This window comes from Sus scrofa, chromosome 16, assembly GCF_054392235.1.
Source record: "Sus scrofa isolate SSC_HxYL_T2T_F1_AM1 chromosome 16, Sscrofa_HxYL_maternal_Yorkshire_Landrace_v2.0, whole genome shotgun sequence".
Taxonomy (NCBI): domain Eukaryota; kingdom Metazoa; phylum Chordata; class Mammalia; order Artiodactyla; family Suidae; genus Sus; species Sus scrofa.
This window is the reverse complement of record NC_139398.1, coordinates 13,100,615-13,120,337: the sequence shown is the minus strand read 5'-3', so window position 1 is coordinate 13,120,337 and position 19,723 is coordinate 13,100,615. Positions and strand designations below refer to the sequence as shown.

At 39.3% G+C, this 19,723-nt stretch overlaps 1 protein-coding gene across 10 annotated transcripts in view; it reads left to right on the top strand.

Moving 5' to 3' along the window:
* The window catches only part of CTNND2 (catenin delta 2), a 1,014,682-nt gene that overhangs the window by 505,086 nt on the left and 489,873 nt on the right, over positions 1-19,723 (top strand). The window lies entirely within an intron of this gene.

The window sequence follows — 19,723 nt, the reverse complement described above, 5'->3', positions numbered from 1 at the left end:
TTTTGTTTTATTGAAGTATAGTTAATTGACAAGGTTGTAATAGTTTCTTCTGTGCAACAAAGTGACCCAGTCATATACATATACACACATATCTATTCTCTCTCAGAATGTTTTCCCATGTAGATTATCACAGAAAACTGGGAAAAGTTCTCTTTGGTATACAGCAGGTCCCCTTTGGCCATCATTCCATATACCTCAGTGTGCGTTTTGACACATTGTTTCCATTTCAAACTGTATTTTTCCTCAAGATAACAGGTCTTCAGAGTTTCACTTTTTTTAAACAAATCTCAAAAATCTTAACTCCAGTATCTTATTGTATGGAGCATATCTAGTGTGTATTCACTTTAATTCAATGTAAAATTAAATGAAATAGATAATTCATTTACTCAGGATCCAACGAGGCAGATAGTTACATGTTTATCTTTCTGCAAGTGTTATTCTGTTCAAAACAAAAAATGCAAAAATACATTATCCCTTGTACATTTAAAAGTCAAATCATTAGATCAGTTTCCTTTACTACTGTTGGCTGCCAAGGAGTGTTCTGTGCTACGCATGGTGTTTTGGTTATCTGTTACCTTTGATAAACTAGCCCAAACCCTTGGTGGCTTTAACAACAAACTCCATTTTCCTTGCTCAGGATTCTCTGGGTGAAAAATCCAGGTAGGGTCCATCTGGGTAGTTCTTCTCTTGTATGTGGCATCCATGGAGGCCATCCATTCTCCTAGTTGGGCTTCCTTTCCCCCATGAGCCTGGCCTCCAGGGCTCCTTCATGGGCCTGCCTCTCTCCAGGTGGTTAGCTTGGGCTTCCTCACAGCATGGTTGTTATCAACTAGCTTGTCTAGTCATCATGGGGAAAATCATGTCTCTTGCCAGGATAGTGCATTAATTATATAAAATTCTGGGTGTCCTGTCATGGCTCAGTACGGTTGTTACCAGGTAGTCAGACCTCATATATAAAGGCTGGCTTCCAAAAAGAGCATCTTGGCATGAAGGGATCTACAGCCAAAGGCCCAGCCTCAAGAAGTTGGAAGGTTACAAAGCATCATTTCTGCTGTGTTTCAGTGGTCTAAGCAAGTCATGACCAGTCCAGATTCAAGGGAAGGGAGTCAAGAGAAATCACTCGTCATTGGATGCAGTGATAAGAATTTGCAGCTAACTTTAACGCCTCACATTCTGGACATAATTGTGTCTGGTTAAACTAGCTAGATTTGTTTCGCCAGGATTTGCTGTTGCATGGGAGCTAAGGAGTATGAGTCGGAGAGCTATAGCTTGACTTTCTGTCCATTCTGTGGACTTGTTTTTCCTGAATCCCCCTCGCCACCACCACCACCACTAAGAGCTTGTTGTCACCTTTCACTTCACTTTTCAAAACACAGGCTTGGGGCATGCCAGCAACGCACGGCCTTTCACCAAAAGAGGGCTCCAGAAAAAAGAGGAAGACGTTTCCTAAAAATCCTCCACTAAATGTCATAACCTCAGTGAAGAACAGCAACCTGATGCTATTTTATTTTGTACGTAGGTATTTCTACTGACCAGTTCTCTATAGGTAGTATATGCTTATTATTTTCTGAATATTGATGATACCTCAAGGACCCAGTCACATTAAACTGCTCCATCCCTTTGAAATACATAGGACAAATTTATACAACTGGCTAAAGCTTTGTGTTTTTTTCCATTGGATTTCCGTGAAGGATGAAAAAGGGGAGCTACAAAGTGTGATCCCTTTGCTTAGTTTATTTTATACAAACATCACATCCTTATGGTAACTCTCTAAGGTTAGTTACTGGCATTTCTCTTTTCTGTTCCCTGACACAAGATACTGTTCCAAATTCCAAATTAGGACAAAAAGAAGCTTGTTGCTGTTGGTGGTGATAATGATGTGAGAGGCGTGTGTGTGCACGAGCACGTGTGCCCACATGCCACATGCAGTTACATAAGGATGGTAAAAGGGAAAGTAGTTGGTGGCAAAATAAAGGAGCACTTATTTTCATGAGTTTACTAAATTGACACTCTAGGTCTAGCTTGTCTAGTCATCATGGGGAAAATCATGTCATTTCCCAAGATAGTGTATTAATTCCATAAAATTCTGGGAGTTCCTGTCATGACTCAGTGGTGATGAACCCGACTAGGATCCATGAGGATGTGGGTTCATCCCTGACTTCATTCAGTGGGTTAAGGATCCAGCGTTGCTGTGAGCTGCGGTGTGGGTCGCAGACGCGGTTCAGATCCCACATGGCTGTGGCTGGGGTGTAGGCCAGCAACTGCAGCTCCTATTAAACGCCTAGCCTGGGAACTTCCATATGCCTCAGGTGCGGCCCTAAAAAGACCAAAAAAAAACCCACTAAGTTTGCAGGAATTTCATTTTTTAGTATTTTCCTATATTTTAAAGGTCAAAAAGGACAGGGGAAAGGCATTATGATTTTTACTTTTGTTTTGAATTTTAGCCTCTTTTACATAATTGTTTTCTTCCAGGTTTAGATGTGGTTGGTATAAGTTTAAGGTGTACAGCATAATTATTTGACTTACAAACATCATGAAATGATTATCACAATAAGTTTAATGACCATCCATCACCTCTTATGGTAAGAACTCTTAGGCTTTACTCTATTGGAAATTTTCATATATATCGTATGGCAGTGTTAATTATATTTATCATGCTGTACATTACATTCCTAGAAATTATTTATGTTATAACTGGAGTTTTGTGCCTTTTGACAACCTTCATCCAGTTCCTTCTCATCCATCACCCCCACCCATAGGCCACAAATCTGATCTCTTTTTTCTATGGGTTTGTTTATTTTTGAAGTAGAATTGAGTTACAACATTATGTTAGTTCCCGGTAGACAACATGATGATTTGATACTTCTGTACATTTCAAAATGATCCCCATGAGGGAATTCTCATTGTGGCTCAGCAGGTTAAGAACCTGACATAGCATCTGTGAGGAAGCCGGTTTGATCCCTGGCCTTACCTGGTATAGGTCACAGACATGGCTTGGATGCAGTGTTGCTGTGGCTGTGGTATAGGCCAGCAGCTGCAACTCTGTTTCACCCCCTAGCCTGGTGACTTACATATGCTGCAAGTGTGGCCTATAAAAAGCACACACACACACAAAGAGCAGTTCATCTCTACCCCCCCACCACCACCAGTAACAAATAAAATTAGGTGTTACCTCCTTCTGAACAAAGGAAACAAAGAAAACAAAGATCTGCTTGGAATATCATTTTCTCCTAGGTTGATGACCTGTGCTTTGGGAGTTGTGTTAACCTGCTTACTGCAGACTCTTTCGTTTCACTTTTTCAATGCTTTTAAAAAATCTATACAAAATGCCAAGGTTTAGTTTCCATGGTACATCTTCTGTGAGAAGGGCTCATTAGAGTAATTTATTGGGGGCTTGTCTGACTTAGAAATGGGTCCAATAGGAACTAAACCAACACCACCAACTCATTTCATTTAGACCATTAAGCACATTAGGTGACGAAGATTTTTGTCAGTTCCCCTCCAGCGACATTAAACCAACAAATTAAAAATGAAGGATGCCCTCACTGCCTGTGAATTTCCTGAGCTTCTTCATCAAGGCTCCCTCTGGGGTCCTGATTTGCCCTATTGCCTTAAACCAACATGGAGGCATCAGAATCAGAACACAGACGTGCTAATGACAACTGCCACTGATGGGTTCTGATTGATCTTCATATAATTGTCCCCAATTAGAAACCACTAGGAACACATCATGGAACATTTATGAGTGAAAATAATGTTTCATTTCACAGGAAGCTTGAGCGATTGAAAGATGGAAGAGGGCTTAATTAAGGAGAGGAAAATTAGTTAGTTCAAGTCTATAGGATAAGCAGAATTTAACAATTTTCAAAAGACTATTACTATATAGTGGCATAAAAATAGTACTATTGAAAAAGGATGGATTTTCCTTATGTGTGTGGACATCACCCTCACCCCTGCCCCACAGAGGAAACATTTTTCCCACTGTGGCCTTCTTTTGTGTTCAGATAAACACTGAGTTTAAGAAAAAAAAATACATGTAAATGTATAGATATGTAAACATATAATTAAGGTTTGGTTGTTTTTATAAGGGATTTGTCATGGTACAACATTAAATAATATGTGCTCTTAAAATATTTAATATTTAGCTTAGCAGCTGATTAGCAAATATATTTATTCCAGTTGAAGTTGTACGAATCAAAACATTCACTCAATGGAGTACTTATTCCACTGATGCATTATGATAGAAGTATAATAAAAGTGTTAGCATTCCTTTTTGTCACAGTACAATTTTAAGGAAAACAAGATTCAGGGAAAAAAGGGGTCCACTTAGAATAGCAAGTGAATGTCCTGCCATTTACTAATTGTACAGACCTCCATCTGTGGCCAAAGTTTTAGGAGTACCAGGCAAGAGCTTCATTCTTTCGAATACAGAGATGATAACATTATTTCATCTCCGTCCTCAAGGAGCTGACAATCTGGCAAAGATAGATATTAAGAAATAAATTAACATTTTTCACAGAACTAGAACAATCCAAAAATGTATATGGAACCACAAAAGACCCAGAATTGCCAAAGCAATCCTGAGGAACAGGATTTGCCAAGCAGGGGGCATAACTCTCCCAGACTTGAGGCAATATTACAAAGCTGCAGTCATCAAGACAGTATGGTACTGGTACCAAAATAGACATACAGACCAATTTTACAGAATAGAGAACCCAGAAATAAACCCAGACACCTATGGTCAATTAATCTTCAACAGAGGAGTCAAGAATATAAAATGGAAAAAAGACAGTCTTTTTAGCAGGTGGTGCTAGGAAAACTGGACAACCACATGTAAATCAGTGAAACTGGAACACACCTCACACTATACACAAAAATAAATTCAAATGACTTAAAGACTTAAATGTAAGACAAGACACTATCAAACTCCTAGGAGAGAACATAGGAAAAACATTCTCTGATATCAACCTTACAAATGTTTTCTCAGGTCAGAAATATTTTCTCAAAGTAACAGAAATCAAAGCAAAAATAAACAAATGGGACCTAATCAAACTGACAAGCTTTTGCACAGCGCCGGAAACCATAAAAGAGAAAACAAAAAGACAACTTACAGAATGGGAGAAAATACTTTCAAATGATGTGACTGACAAGGGCTTAATCTCTAAAATATGTGAGCAACTTATACAACTCAAAAGCAAAAAAGCCAGCAACCCAATGGAAAAATAGGCAAAAGACCTGAAAGGCCTGAATAGACATTTTTCCAAGGAAGATATACAGATGGCCAACAAGCACATGAAAAATGCTCAACATCCCTGATTATTAAAGAAATGCAAATCAAAACTACTATGAGGAACCACCTCACGACAGTCAGAATGGCCATCATTAAGACATCCACAAATAACAAATTTTGGAGAGGGTGTGGAGAAAAGGGAACCCTCTTGCACTGTTGGTGGGAATGTAAATTGGTACAACTACTATGGAAAACAGGATGGAGGTACCTTAGAAATCTATACATAGAACTACCACATGACACAGCAATCCCACTCTTGCACATATATCCGGACAAAACTTTCCTTAAAAAAGACACATGCACCCATATGTTCATTGCAGCACTATTCACAATATCCAAGACATGGAAACAACCCAAATATCCATCAGCAGATGATTGGATTAGGAAGATGTGGTATATATACACAGTGGAATACTACTCAGCCATAAAAAAGAACAAAATAATGCCATTTGCAGCAACATGGATGGAATTAGAAACTCTCATACTAAGCGAAGGAAGTCAGAAAGAGAAAGACAAATACCAGATGATATCACTTATATCTAATATATGGCACAAGGGAACCTTTCCACAGAAAAGAAAATCATGGACTTGGAGAACAGACTTGTGGTTGCCCGGAGGGAGTGGGGAGAGTGGGAGGGACTGGGAATTTGGGGTTAATAGATGCAGATTATTGCCTTTGGAATGGATTAGCAATGAGATCCTGCTATTTAGCACTGGGAACTATATCTAGTCACTTATGATCAAGTATGATAATGTGAGAAAAAAGAATGTATACATGTATGTGTAACTGGGTCACCTTGCTGTATAGTAGAAAATTTACAGAACTCTGTAAACCAGCTATAATGGAAAAAACAAAAACCCATTATATAAAAAAAGAAATAAATCATCATAGCTTTTTTTTTTCCTTCTAATTTTAGGGCTGTGACCATGGCATTTGGAAGTTCCCAGGCTAAAGGTCGAATCAGAGCTGCAGCCACCAGCCTACACCACAGCTGCAGCAACTCCGGATCCAAGCCACATCTGCAACCTATGCCACAGCTTGTGGCAACTCCAGATCCTTAACCCACTGTGAGAGGCCACGGATTGAACCAGCATCCTCATGGATAGTAGTCAGATTTGTAACCTGCTGAGCCACAATGGGAACTTCCATCATAGCATGTTTTGCTGAGTGACAAAGCCTCTCTGGGGCTTTGAGGAAACAGAGCCTCTATCAGCCTAGGCACCTAAGGCAGGCGGCTGAGACTGGCTTCCCAAGTTGGGGCACTGTGTCCTCATAGCCTGAGCCTGCTTTGCAAAGGAACTTGGGTTTGATCAGACAGTGGGAAATCATGGTAGGCTTTTTTTTTTTTTTTAATGTTATTGGAGTATAGTTGACTTACAATGTTGTGTTGGTTTCAGATGTACAGCAAAGTCAATTGCTTATACATATACATATATCCATTCCTTTTCAGATTGTTTTCCTGTATAGGTTATTATACAGAATCGAGTAGATGTCCCTGTTCTGTACAGCAGGTCCCTGTTACTTATCTATTTTATATGTAGTAGTGTATGTATGTATTAATCCCAATCTCTTAATTTATCCCTCCTCACTTCCCTCTTTGGTAAGCATAAACTTCTAAATCTTGGAGTCTGTTTCTGTTTTATGAATATTCTTTTATATCATTTTTATTAGATTCCATATATTAGTGATCCCATGTATTTTTCTTTCTCTATCTGATTTAGTATGATAATCTCTAGGTCCATCCATGTTGTTACAAATGGCATTATTCTTTTTTATGGTTGAGTGATATTCCATTGTGTGTATGTACCACATCTTCTTAGTCCATTCCTCTGTTGATATAAGGCTTTTGAACTTGGGATTGCCATGATCAGAGTTCTGTTTTAGGATGTTGATTTCAGTGACACGGAGGATAATTGATCAGAACAGGAAAAGACCACAGGCATGAAGAGTAGGAGAGGGGCAGTTGGGTGAAGTGAAAGGGGAATTGGTTGATATTCTCTTTGTACCTGGGACTTTCATATTCATTATCTTTTAATCCCACAACAGAAAGCTGAGCTAGTTCATGTTTAGAGCTGGCAATATAACCTGCAATGCCCAGTGCAAAATAAATATCTCAAGCTTGTTGTTCAAAAAGCAGGAAGGGGAGCTCCAATAGTAGTTCAGTGGGTTAAGTACATGACAGAATGTCTCTGAGGATGTGGGTTTGATCCCTGGTCTCTCTCATTGGGTTAAGGATCTAAGGTTGCTGCAAGCTTCAGCATAGATTGCAGATGTGGTTTGGATCCAACTGGCATTGCTGTGGCTATGGCATGGGCCTGAAGCTGCAGCTCTCATTAGACCCTTAGCCTGCGAACTTCCTTATGCTGCAGGTAGGGTCATGAAAATAAGATAGATAGATGATATACAGATAGATAGACAGATAGATAGATATTAAAATTTCAAATTATTTACATGACATTTACCATTTATCTGTATATCATGCAATACCAGATTTAAATGCAAATATAAGAGCATTTAACTTGTATGCAGAATCACAGAAATTATGCAATTTGTATTTTAGAGCATATGCATGCCTTTATGCATTTTATTTTTACCAAAACAATAGAAATACTGCACAAATCTAGTTCAGCTATTTTTGTTTCACTTCTCTCTATGACCGTATTCTAGGAGCATTCTCTTACTGAAGAGTGAGGAAGGACTGAAAGGAAAGAAAACTGTGGGTTGACATAACCTACCTTTCCTTCTAGATCATTTTCAGCATAAATAGGTGACTAACTATTGGAATAGTGCAGGTAAGAAAAGTTATGATAGGATTCCTTGATCCATTCCTGTGTCTTAGAACATCACTGCCTTCTTCATTCAAAGCAGTTCTGGGTCAGAGGGAGCTCTGGGTCAACTGACTCTTGCTGACTCAGTTATAAATGTAACACACTTACCTTACACTTGCCTTGAGTCTTGCTCAACTTCCACAACATATCATGGGCCCAGCAGGGCTGGAGTGCAGTATTTACATATTGCAAATGCTATATGTGAATGAGGCAGCAGGAAGCAGAGGACTCCAGTCATGCACATGTTTCCTTGTCCTGCTGGACTTCACTTGCAAAACCAAGTTCAAAGATAGAATTATTAGGAGTTCCCAGATGGCAGTGGGAGAGTCTTAAAACAAGCTTGGGGCCCTCTGAGCGTGGCATTCCATACAGCTGCACAGGTCTCAGACTCATGACGCTTGTGATGGTATGAAAGAAAAAAAAATCAATCAGTGACACTTGTTGAAGAACAAGAAGTCAGACTTTATGAGAGGAGACAGTGCAGCTACCACAATGGGGTTTAACCCTAGAAAGGAGAGATTGGGCTCAACTCCAAATACAAAGAAAAGTGGGAATTGACTGCCAAGGAGCAGCATGGCAGTGAGTGGATGGAAACTCACCAATAGAATGCATCAAGAGAAAGGGAGGGATTTTGGCTGAACAGACCTAACAGGATTCTTGCTGAAGTCCAGCCAGTGATCAGATACTGCCCAGGGTGTGGTAGAAGATGGGAAACCTGATCAGATATCAGGGGTGATCAGATAGTGAGAGTGGGGGATTCCGGGTAACCTGACTTAATAGGATTCTTGGTAGAACTGGACTCTACAAGGAAAGACATGAGAGCCCAAGATTGAGCCTGGTTGAAAAGAAAACCCAAAAGAGCCAAACCAAAGTTGGGTCAAGAAGAGTATATTTGTCTGTGGGAGGAGTTCCTCCTGTCCTATAGGCATAGAGCTCTTTATTATACCAGGAAAGAGATGACAAAAAGTGAGTTTCAAGGGACATTTACCGTAGAGAATGGATGGGTAGAGGCTACGTATCTTGAAAATGATTTGAGGAAAGAAATGCTTTATATATTTTAAAAGCACTGGAATATTTTTTGATTCATGATTTTTTGAATGATTTTATACATTTGACAAGCAATACAATGGTTTTGTAAAACCTCATGTTCAAACTCTCATTCTTTTTTGGAGTTCTTGCTTTGGCGCAGTGGGTTAAGGATCCTCTTGCAGTGGCCCAGCTGGTTGCAGAGGTACGTGTTTGATCCCCAGCCCAGCACAGTGGGCTTAAAGGATTCAGCATCTCTGTAGCTGTGGCGAAGGTTGCAGCTGAAGCTCAGATTCAGCTTCTGGCCTGGGAGCTTCCATATGTGGCCAATGCAGCCATAAAAATTTTTTAAAATTAAAAATTTTGTAAAACCCACCAAATTCTCATTCTTTCTTAAAAGGAGAGCTCAGGACAAATGCAGCTGCCATGTGATGGCCTGGTGAGCAAAGGTGGGGAGGCTGAACTAGCTTTTCAGTTTCATTATCTGACTTTGAAGTTTGGAAAGAGGAGTTTCAATTGTGGCTCAGTGGGTTAAGAGCCTGACTAATAGGAGGATGTGGGTTTGTTCCCTGGCCTCACTCATTGTGTTAAGGATCCAGCATTGCTATGTCTGTGGTGTAGGCAGGCAGTTGCAGCTCTGATTTGACCCCTAGCCTGGGAACTTCCATGTCCCACAGATGCAATCCTAAAAAGAAAACAAAAACAAGAAACAAAACAAAAAACTGGAAAGAATAATTTCTTTCTGATGTATGATTTTTCTCCACTGCAATAATTATGGAAAGGCATGGCCAGATGTAATCAAGTAGACTAATTTCCAGGAGTCGGGATAGTGGGGAGGGGGTCGTGGAAGTAGATTGGCATTGCAGAAGACCCCCTGTAAATTAGCTTGAGAAGTAAGGCATATCTGCCAGGTGAAAGCCTAACTTCCATAAATATGCTTCTAGAAAATCAATGAATTATACTGTGTGAGGTCTTAAAGTCACGTAGAATACATTAAGACATATGCTTTGCTCTCGTACTATAAGTCAAAATACCATTTTAAAGTTTCCTCTCTGAAAACAGAGCGACAGAAGTGAGTATGGGGCCATGGTGAACAGAAAGCTGAGATGTAATGGGGAAGTTTTCCTTGAGAAGCAGCAGGGTTCCTTGCATCTGACTGGCAGTGGGTAGTATGATTGGTATATTATGCTCCACAGATAATGCCTTCATTTACAGAACAAAGCAGAAATGAGCCCAGGGCAGGGTCCCCTGAGCTCTGCTTGCTGAGGATGGAGAACAAAAAGGATAATCACAAGGGAGCACTGGTGTCTTTTGTTCTTTTCTTTCCTCTTTCATTAGTTCCTTCCTCTTTATTCCAGTATTTCCAATCTACTTTTAATTCTCTTTTAATTATTACATGGGAATAATTGAGTATCTTTTTGCATAGAGAAAAATCTATTCAGGGCAAAGAAATAAAGTGATCCTAAACTATACCCCACTGAATTGTTTTTTACTTTTTTATTTGGAAATGATCATAGATTCATAGGAAGTTGCAGAATAAAACACACAGAGAAGTGTCCTGTACTTTCTCCCAGTTCCTGCCAGTTACAGCATCGTCCCTCTCATGACCAGGAAATTGCCCTTAGTACCATCCTCAGATTTCTCCAGAGTTACGTGCACTCTTGGGTGTGCGTTTAGTTCTTTGCAATTTTAATACCTAATTAGCTCCTGGAACCACTGTCATAATGAAGATTCTAGACTGTTCCATCACTCCTAAGCCTCTTCCTGCTACCTGCATTATAGCCACACCCACACTTATCCTGCCTCCCGAAGCCCTGACAGTCACTCCTGTTTTCCACTTCTCTAATTTTGTTGTTTTAGGAATGTTCTTTATCTCGTTCCCTTAGCATAATGCCCTTGAGATCTTTTCCAAGTTGCTGCTTATTACATAAATCAAAACTCAGTTTCCTTTTTTATTGCTACATCCCTCTCCTTGGTATGGATATATTATTAGCTTGTTTAACCACTCTCATGTTGCAAGACATTAGGTTGTTTCTAGTTTTTGGAAATTATCAATAGATTGCTATGAACGTTTATACACCCGTTAAACATTTGAATTGAACCTTCGAATAGTTTAAAGACCACTTGCTACAGCTCATCAGGAAGTAAAGCTATAATACCATGAAAGTGTTTCATGACTTTGACATAGTTTCTGCTCTGCAGGGGCACTAAAATTGAAGTTTATTTTTACAGATCAACTGTTGATACTCAGAGTCAGGAAACATAAGATTCAGTTTTGTCTTTCCTGTAAAACAGCTAATGGTGATTTGCATAAATATCCCTTAAATATCTAAGGGGGTGTTAACTTCACTTATATTAATAAGACCATATCAATTTTAGCCAAACTCAGTATCCAGGGCATGATGTATCTGTACAGGACCACACACTTATGAAGTCAGAGCAGGTGAAAGAAAAGCTGTGAGCAAATCGATGTGTTTTAGACGAAGGGAGGATGAGGGACCCCCATATGTACGTACAAGTTAACACACACCGACAGATGTAAACACACTTCTCCCTCAGTCCTGCCCATACACACAATCACAGGAAGCTAGGAAGACATAAACCTGATACCTCCTTTTGCTCAGTGATGTCCCTGAGGTTAAGGTGCTCCTTTCACTGAGAAGACCCTTAACAGTGGGGATAATCCTGGGATATTGAATGCAAAAGTCTAAAGCTTGGAACCTTGATAAATGCACACCTCTGTCAGCAAACGTATCAGCTAGCCTTCTCTTACTTCAGAAATCAGTTATGAATGATCAAACTGCAAAATACAGTGAACTTTCTGTTCACCCTCAGGATCAATGAACAAAGCATTCAGGTTCATCAAAGATCTAACAGTGAGTCACAGTGAACACCAAAAGAGATCATTAATATAACAATGTAGAACAGAGTAGGAAGTGCTTAGCACATTAACTACACAAGATATTCAATTTTTGATGGTTTGGGAAGCCCTTCAAAGTGAGTAATTTCAGAGTCATTTGTTTAACCGTATCCCTGGTCATCTTAAATTGCAATTTGTACATTCCATTTATGGAGCAGACAGAGATATTCCAGAACTGCGTTGCCTAGTGTGGCTGGCATTCAGGCGTTTTACTTCAGCTATTGTGAAATTCTTAGGTACTCGTACAGGCATTTAAGAAAATACCTTGCCTTGTCTGTGTGAGAGAAGTCTCCTCAAAACTACCGAGGGAAATAGAACGTGAGAATCTTCTAGTTTACAATTCACCATTTGTTCCTTCTTCCGATGCTGAATTTTACACATAATATGTCTGTTGTAATATAAGGACAATCAACTCCAAAACTATAAGAACATTTCAAAAAGAGAAACTTGACTGTATGTTTTTCCCATGATAAGAATTGGCTTTGTGTAGATAGCACATTACGGGTGATTGAACCTACGGCTAATTCTTGGTGGTTGCTAAAAACTCAAGCATGTATTCTGAAGGAATTAAGACAAAACAGAACTCCTCGTTAGACTGTCTGGCCAGCTCACAAACCTGACAGCATCATGATCCTCTGTGATAAACACTGGGGCCGTGTGTATCCAGACTACGGTCTGGGAGCTTATCACTTTGCAAGTACCTATTGCCTGGGTGATTTGTCCTTCACCACCTGCAACACAATTAGCTTAGCAATATGAATTTCCCTGGCCTCAAACTAAAAAGAAATTAATAATTGCAATTTGGGGTCTGAGTTATTTTCCTCCACAGTTTTGGAAACAGCAAACAGTCTGTAAGGTTTTTACTCTGGCAAGAACAGTGGCAGTTGTCTCGGGAGGCATCCTGTGCAGACTGCTTGTAAAACTTAACATCTAAAAAGCAAATTGTCTTCCTTTGGAAATCACAGACTGCCTTTTCTCCTTCCCTAGTTTAAAGTGGGGGGAAAAAAAAAGACATTTTAAATTCTACAGACTTCCCGTGGTGGCTCAGCCGTTGAGAACCTGACTGGTATGCATGAGGATGAGGGTTCGATCCCTGGCCTCACTCAGTGGGTTAAAGATCCCATATTGCTGAGAGCTGTGGCAGAGGTTGCAGATGAAGCTTGAATCCCAAGTTGCTATGGCTGTGGTGTAGGTCAGTGGCTGCGGCTTGGATTCGATCCCTATCCCAGGGAACTTCCATATGTCACTGGTGCAGCCTAGAAGAGAGAAAAAAAATTCTGCAAACCTTTTAATGTATTGGTGTGGTAATACGAATGCCTCCCAACACAGACAAGTGCAGTTCCATAGGTTGACCTATTGAACTTTTGGTTTTACAGTAGTTTTCTCTCAGGCCTCTGTTCTTCTGCATGTGATGATGATAACAGTTTTTTTATTTGTTTTTGAGTTTTTTGTTTATTATTTTTAAGTTATAGTTGATTTACAATGTTGTCCTCATTTATGTTGTACAGCAAAGTGGCTTATTATACGCATTTACACATTCTTTTTGTTTTTTAAATATTCCTTTCCATTATGGTTTATTTTACCCCAGGAGATTGGATATAGTTCCCTGTGCTATACAGTAGACCCTCATTGTCTACCCATTCTTTGTTTTTAATGAGTCCTATGTTCTCAGCACTGTTTTATGGGTTTTACATATATTACACAGTTAACTTTCACAAGGTCCCTTTGGGGGAATTTCTAGTAATGGCCCCATTTTACAGATGGAGAAATTGAGGCTGAGTAAGTGCTGTGCTGAGGGATCCCACGGCCCTGTGGACTGTAGTGCTGTGAACACACCTCTTCATGCAATGGTCGCCCCAGTTCTGGGTGCTCACTGTCTGTTCCCTGCCAGGTCATGGGGAGCTGTCACTGTGTCTCCCTGTTCTGTAAGCCTAAAGCCATCCTGAGCACTCACCAAGGGTTTGTGGTGACATTGTTTGACCATTTTCTCCAGGACTGGTTGTGACCAAGAACCTGGGCACAGTCACACCATTCCTGGGTATTTTCTTCATATCCCCTCTTCCTATTTTCCCGTGTCTGTCCCCATTTTGACCCTCCCACAGTGGACTGCAGTGTACTCTGAGGGACATATTAGCTTAGAATAAATCATATAAGCCATATAAACCACTTTAACAATGTTATAATAAACTCAGAAATAGTTGCATACTTACTCAAGATGTACCTGATCAGTTGATGTATAAATGACTTGATATTAACGAATTTAGCTGAGCCAGGCTCCAGTCTCAGAAGGCCTGGTTTTTCAGCCCACACACCTGGTAACACGCACACAGCCTCCTAGTTTAGGGGCTTTGTGGTCCACTATGTCCCTGTAAAATTATTATAATAGCTGTGGAAGTACATTTTGATGAAAATAATTAACGCAGATAGAAGATGTTTGATCTGAGAAAGAAAGAAAGAAACACTGTAACTACACCGTGGAGCTGTCATGCCGTTCATTTGGGAATATATCACAGATGCTTCTAGAGACCATATTGAGCAAGAGACTGAAAGGAAATCAGTCTCGCAGAAAGCTCTAGGGGAAGCAGGGTTGCTCGCCAACCACACTAATAAGGACTGGATACCCAGCACTAACATGCAAGGGCAACAGCAGTCTAAACAAAGCTCTGAGGGTACTGCTTCTCATCATTTTTTCTAAATATGTTTTATGTCCACAGTATTTGGGACTTTTGACCCAGGTCATTTTATTTTGCAACCAGTGGTTATTTTTGTGATGTGGCTGCATACAAAACCATATACTGAAAAAGACTATATCAGAATATGACCACAGGTCAATAAGAACATCGTAAATATAAGGCCTTTTGCTCCTATAAGCAACAATCAAATGTCAGTTCGGAAGCAGTTCAATTCACCAGTTTTTCTGGCTTATGTTTTAGGTACATTGCTTAACTTGAAAGCAGACTAACAAAAAACTCATTGTTCCTTTCCTTTATTTCATTTTGAACTATATTGTGAGCACAAATACGCCACATGATACCATACATGGACTGATGCTTTGGGCATCCAAAAGTTGAAAAAGAAAATAAGAAAATGTATTTGAGCAGGTTCATAACGGATAGGGTAGCTTTTGGTAATGGTTTACTTTGTGTCTTTTCCTGACATTAAGAAAACCATCGAAACTTTCATATATATTTTTTATTAGAAATGGCCCAGAGGCGGATAAGGAAACCGTCATGCTAGAAATGATGAGGGCGAAAATGCCTTCTCAAGGAACTCAAAGTTTATTCTTTGATTTAAACTAGCCCCCCACCCCTCACCTCATGCCCTCAGAACTTGAAAGTTACTGTTTCTTACTTGAAATGTTCAAACTATGTCAAACTTGAACTGTAGTAAAAGTGGTACTATCATTTTTCTATGTGCCAAAGAGAGAAAAAAGATTATATTCAAAACCATTTCTTTCCTCTGTTTATACTTATGTATTTCAGAATTGTTTTGCCTCATTTGAATTTCAACTGTGAATGATTCTGACAATGATGAGACCATGCTATAGAATTGTATCACAGGGCTTTATGAAAGCATTTAACTAAACTTGTTTCTAAATGTAAGAATTAAAAATAAATAAATAAAGAAATGTAAGAATTACGTGACTTCCCTATTTCAAGTATCAAAGACATTCTTAGTGTTAACGTTTCTCCTTATTTTTCATAATATAAAACAAGAGAGACAAAAGTGAAATTCCCTTTTCTACCCCTCCTCAGACTTATTTCTCTCTGTTATTTCTCTCTAATTATATCTAATATGTGTATATATATTATCTATACACGTTATATACATGTATATTAGCTTAAACTCAAGAATAACCCTTGTGTGTTGAGAATAAGTATGTATTTATATATAATATGGTTTAATCTATGCTTTAAAAATTTACATAATTGGGGTCATGCAGTATGTATCATGTGCAATTAGCATTTTCCACTCTATATTTTGCCTTTGAGCCTTACGATGTTGATACATTGTGTATCTGGCTAATTTGTTTTTGCCGCCAAATAGTGTTTATCCCACAAATACGTCGTCTGTGATATGGAATTGTATCATTATATCTGTCCATTCTCCCAGTCCTGATTTCTTAGATTGTTTCCATTGTTTTGCTTCTGCTAACATGTAGGCATGAACAGTCTGGTACAGGTCTTCTGGGCTTCGGTACACAGGTTTTTCTAGAGGCTTTACCTAGAAGCAGATTCTCTGGGTGATTGGGTATTTGTACATATGACATTATCACGTATTAACTCGCAGTTCACTCAAGTGTTTCACTAATTTACTCCCCCACATACAGTTTGTGAGAGCTACATGTCCTCATCTCATCTCCAACACTTAGTACAGTCAGACTTTCTAATTGTTTTGCACCCTGTGTTATAAAAACCAAAGAGGTAGCTTTCAATTTCTATTCTTTCAGTTCCTAATAGAGTTAAGGGTCTTTTAGTGTGTTCAGTGGCCATACATTTGTGATTTTTCTGCTCTATATCAGTCATACATGTACTTGTTGACCTCCCTTCCATTTGATTGTTTAATCTCTATCTCATTGATTTGTAGATGTTATTTAAATGCTCTGGAAACTAATCCTTTGATTTATATATTTATTTTATTTTTTATTTTTATTTTTTGTCTTATTAGGGCTGTACCCACGGCATATGGATGTTCCCAGGTTAGGGGTTGAATCAGAGCTGTATCCTCTGGCCAATGCCCCGGCCACAGCAATACCAAATCTGAGCCTCATCTGCAACCTACACCACAGCTCACGACAACACCAGATCGTTAACCCACTGAGTGAGGCCAAGGACCGAACCCACATCCTTTTGGATACTAGTTGCGTTCGTTACCACAGAGCCACAACAGGAACTCCTAGAAACTAACCCTTTGTAAGCTACATGCATTGCAAATATCTTCTCCCAGGATGTGGCTTGTTTTTTCAACTTAGTTTTGGTGTTTATGCTTGTGTTTTTCTTTTTAATTGCATAGGAGTTCAATTTTTGAGCCAAGGGTATGAACAGAATATTAATTCATAATGTGGCCTCTAGAAACAGATACCCAGGGACCTAATCCGGGCTGCTTTACTTGCTGACTATGGGACTTCCAGCATATTCCTTAAAAACTTCCTCAGTTTCATTATCTATAAAATGGGAAAATATCACCTCTCTCAAAAGGTTCATCATGAAGAATAACTATAAATCAGTTAGAATATCATCTGGTATAAACTGAAAGCTATCAACCTAGCTACTAGGATTTGTGCTATTGATATATTATTTTTAAAGTTCTTTCCTAGCTTTACCAGTTTATGTATCTATTATGTATATGTCTCAAAGCTAAATGTTACTTACAATAGTCTTTGTTATAAATATATACATTCTCACAGTAATTGGGCTCTGGAACTTATACAAAGTTTGTTTTGTTTTGTTTTGTTTTGTCTTTTTGCTATTTCTTTGGGCCACTCCCGCGGCATGTGGAGGTTCCCAGGCTAGGGGTCGAATCAGAGCCGTAGCCCCCGGCCTACGCCAGAGGCACAGCAACACAGGATCGGAGCCGTGTCTGCAACCTGCACCACAGCTCATGGCAACGTCAGATCGTTAACCCACTGAGCAAGGGCAGGAACCGAACCCGCAACCTCATGGTTCCTAGTCAGATTTGTTAACCACTGCGCCACGATGGGAACTCCTACAAAGTTATGTTTAAATATATATGGGCTTATATAAATTATATCTATATTTTTATTAAGTTCAATCTTTAGAAACTATTTCTATTTCAAGAAATAGCATTTCAGTAGTGAAAGCAAACTTTATTTCCTGAAATTGAACATGCATTGAAGTTTTGACAGCCTCAAAAATGACTTTTATATCAAATAAAATGATATAATTGTGAGTAATTCCTATCACCTGAAATAAGAGTGCCTGAGATATACGCATACCTTGTGTTTATCAAATGAATAAATAATTGGCTTTTTAAAAGAGCATTCGCCTTAGAGCAGTTTTTAAGAGAGAGAATAAAATGCTTAAAATATACAATTGTACAGAATCTGAATCTCCTAACAGAGGGAGTAAAGTGTTCACTTAAAGGAAATAAAATCCAAACGCAGTTTCTCCTGGGACTTCTATTTCCTATGATCGGTCATACTTTTAATGTATTTTAACTGTGCTAAAGGAATCAGGAAGCCATTTAGGTGATTAATGCTCTTTGTCTGCCCAAAAGTCTCCGCTTTGAGAGGATAGTTTCATATCCATTGTCAATGGTATTTTTTCTGTTGTAGTAAAAAAGCGTTTCTTCTTGTTTCAGTTGCACATAAAATTGAAACACTTTCCAAAGAGATGAACAAAAAGTAAATATTATGTTACCATGTTATGTGTAGCTCTGTATATGAAATCACCCGTTATTGTAGATGAGTGGCTAGATCTCAAAAGATGAGTAAAAGCAGGGCACCACCTTACTTGTGCTAAGCAGACCTGAGACATTTTCTTTCAGCTCCAGGATATGGAAATGAAAGGTGGAGAAGCAGGAAATGGCTTATGAACAAAAACAATGGCACATTTCTGTATTATTCAGCATGACATTTATTCTACCGAAAACAAACAACCCTCCAACTTCAGAGGTTTTTGGGGTTTTGTTTATTTGTTTTTTAAGGTGGTTTATCTCTCATTCATGTCATGTCTTCTCTGGATTGGCAGAAATCTTCCTTCCACATGGTTACTCAGGGACGCACCTCAACACAGCACTTATCAAGGAGAGCATATGGAGAGCTCATGCCCGCCCTTCTGTGCTTAGGGCAGGAGATGGCACTTGTAACCTCCTCTCGCAGACTTTCCCATGACCCATCTACATGCAACGGGGCCGGGAAGGGTCTTCAGTATGCCTGAAAGGAGAGGAGAGTGGAGGCTTTGCTGAACCATGGAAGAAACTTCCAGTGACTTGCCCACTCTTATTGCTTCAGGTGGAAAGTAACATGTGTGACAAGTGTGTTTCCCTTTATGACTTTTTTTTTTCATTGAATGGAAGAGTCTTTCTTTTTTTTTTAATTTTGTCTTTTCATGGTCACACCTGTGGCATATGAATATGGAAGTTCCTGTGCTAGGGGTCGTATCAGAGCAGGAGCTGCAGGCCTACACTACAGCCATGGCAACATTGGATGCAAGCCCCTTCTGCAACCTGTGCAGATGGTTGCAGCTTTTGGCAATGCCATTTCCTTAACCCACTGAACAAGGCCAAGGATCAAACCTGCATCCTCACAGACACTGTTGGGTTCTTAACCCTCTGAACTACAACAGGAACTCTGATCGAATGGAAGATTCTTTAAATTCTCTACTGCTTTACAATTTTCAAAGGTTCACATATGTTTTCACATAATCCTATTTATTTTATCCTCTACCCCTGGTCTTGACCCTCCTTCCTTCTGTCTCTCCATTGGTAACCTCTAGGTTGTTTTCTATAACTGTGAGTTTGCTCCTTTGATGTTTATTCACTAGTTTGTTGTTCCACCTATATCCTACAGTACTTGTCTTTCTTTACCTGACATATTTCACTTACTGTAATGCCTTCCAAGTCCATCCACATTGCTTCAAATTGTCAACCTTTCCCTTTGATGGCTGAGTAGTATTCCATTGTGTGAGTATGTGAAT